Here is a 2,500-nt window from a genome sequence, read left to right as displayed (position 1 = left end):
CGCAGCTAATTGCGCGTCAACGTGTGAACTGCAGGACACATGAACATCGACATTTCGAACGCACATTGCGGTCCACGGATACAATTCCTGGACCACGCCTGGCTGAGGGTCGTTTTCTTAACTAAAGACTGCTTGCGTTTGCTTCTCGAAAAAGAGTAATTCATTGCTTTTTAAACATCCCGCCGTCGTTCAACGAGAGTAGAACGTTTCGGAGCGGGATTATCGAACGAAATTGAAAGAATGAATGAACGATAAATAAAAAAAAGAGTCGCAACGTACGAGCGATAGTTGGGCAGTTCGTCGGCGTTTGTCGTGGAAACGATGTGACGAAAATCGCAACAGATACACTAAATGCAGGCCGTTAAAGGAGAGAAACAAACTTCGAAATATCTATTCGAACTGGCGCAAGTGCGTCACGGCGCGCGAGTCGTTCGTTAAAATTTATAAACGACCGCCCGTGAAAGCACCGAGTTCTCGAAAGATAATCTATAAAGATTCTCCATCCTGCTGGAATTATCGGATCTACGCGATTGTTCACTCGTAGAAATCTACGCTCCCGACGTTGCCAGAAACGATATTTACGAAAGGTGTGTGAAAAAATAAACGAAAGAAGCTCTCCTATAAATTTAGAAAAAGCAAACGAGTGAAATGTTTGAGATGATAATTTGCTGAAATGCAAGCTCGAATAGCCCCAGGGTTTCGAATGATTCCCCGCGCTTTATATATCTCTCTGTTTACAAACGGTGTATAAATGAAAGATCGCTTCAGATGGGTCGTCGCTGTTTGACGCGCGATGCTGTTCCTTTCTTTTGTCTGTCTGTGAGTTTCGCTTCGCTAAACAAGTTAAATGGTTAAAAAGCGTCGAAAAAGCGAATACACACGCGACAAGACAAATCGAACGAGTAAAGGAACGCTCCGCTCCAAGATAAAAATGGTTGTTTACAATCATTGCAGTGTTTCGGTACCCCTGATCGTAGTCTGAAACTGTGTAACAAAAGAGAGGAAAGCGAATGGTGAAGGAACTTCGAAGCCTCCGTGGCGTGGCTAGAACTTGTGATAAAAGTATGTTTGCAGCAATTATGCATGCTCCCGTTAAAACAGCATTTCAATGTCTCGCATGGCTTAAAGTCCTAGGAGGCTTCAACATTTAGAATACATACGGACTACTTCGTTTGTTAAAGATAAGCGAAGACCGCGCGACCATCGCTCGGTCGTCCAGTCCTCGAAAGTGTTGTTGCGTTCCAAAGCAGAGAAAAATTGGGTTTACCCTTGCGCTAAGGGGAGATAAGAAGAGAAGAAAAGCAGTTAAATCTAAGAGGTGTGTGGAGAGTACATCGCGTGTTGGTTAAAATTGCTAAATGAAATACACGCGAAATGTTCTCTCTCGCTCTTGCTTTTCCTCTTGCTTCCGTTGCGCTCGAAAAGAAGGGATGATAAATAAACGAAAAGAAACCTATTCGAAATCTCTTGTGGAACAAAAAATAATACGGACGGACGTTAAAATTGAACCGGGACGAAATGGGTCGTCTTGCGAGTTGTCTTCGCTTTGAAATTGTTAAAAATTGATAAAAGCAATACGACGAAGCTGCAGTCCGCAAAATGTTTGAAGCAAAAAGGAAGTAACACGAAAATCATGGGAACGTCGTGTCTCAATTTTTTTCCCTCTTGTGCTCGTTTCATCGAACGATAAATAATACAAACATTTTGAAACGAGAGAGAGAGAGGAAAAATTGAATATGCGAAAGGTTGATTCACGCACAGATTCTCTACGTGTTTGCTTTTTTGCTTCTTTTCGTTTATTTTTTTATTTTTTTTTGCATCGAGCATCATATTCACCTTTCGATGAAACCAAAGAAATTGACGACCTCAGAGTAGGCGAGATTACCCGCTGAATTTAAGCATATTATTAAGCGGAGGAAAAGAAACTAACTAGGATTTCCTTAGTAGCGGCGAGCGAACAGGAATGAGCCCAGCACTGAATCCCGCGGTACCGCCGCTGGGAAATGTAGTGTTCAGGAGGATCCGTTTATCCCGAGACATCGAATTGCGTCCAAGTCCATCTTGAATGGGGCCATTTACCCATAGAGGGTGCCAGGCCCGTAGTGACCGGTACGCGTTTCGGGAGGATCTCTCCTTAGAGTCGGGTTGCTTGAGAGTGCAGCCCTAAGTGGGTGGTAAACTCCATCTAAGGCTAAATACGACCACGAGACCGATAGCGAACAAGTACCGTGAGGGAAAGTTGAAAAGAACTTTGAAGAGAGAGTTCAAGAGTACGTGAAACCGTTCAGGGGTAAACCTGAGAAACCCAAAAGATCGAATGGGGAGATTCATCGTCAACCACGCTGGCTCCCGTTGGTGCGCGATGCCCCGGATGGACCCTCGGGTTCCATTAGCGAGGGCACGCCACCTTCGGCGAACGTTCCGGCGAGGTAGTCGTGCACTTCTCCCCTAGTAGAACGTCGCGACCCGTTGCGTGTCGGTCTACGGTCCGAGGCGGAGC

At 45.0% G+C, this 2,500-nt stretch overlaps 2 non-coding genes across 2 annotated transcripts in view; both read left to right on the top strand.

Annotated features, from left to right (window-relative positions):
• The window catches only part of LOC123989082, a 155-nt gene extending 43 nt beyond the window's left edge, over nucleotides 1-112 (top strand). The window contains exon 1 of the ribosomal RNA XR_006830431.1: nucleotides 1-112. This exon is cut by the window's left edge and continues 43 nt beyond it. This is a non-coding gene — a ribosomal RNA (5.8S ribosomal RNA).
• Nucleotides 113-1,861: 1,749 nt separating this feature from the next.
• LOC114882377 overlaps nucleotides 1,862-2,500 on the top strand; it is a 4,916-nt gene continuing 4,277 nt past the window's right edge. Inside the window, exon 1 of the ribosomal RNA XR_003790410.2 lies at nucleotides 1,862-2,500. This exon is cut by the window's right edge and continues 4,277 nt beyond it. This is a non-coding gene — a ribosomal RNA (large subunit ribosomal RNA).

The sequence above is a fragment of the Osmia bicornis genome, unplaced genomic scaffold (assembly GCF_907164935.1).
Source record: "Osmia bicornis bicornis unplaced genomic scaffold, iOsmBic2.1, whole genome shotgun sequence".
Taxonomy (NCBI): domain Eukaryota; kingdom Metazoa; phylum Arthropoda; class Insecta; order Hymenoptera; family Megachilidae; genus Osmia; species Osmia bicornis.
This window is presented reverse-complemented; position numbering and strand designations above follow the sequence as displayed.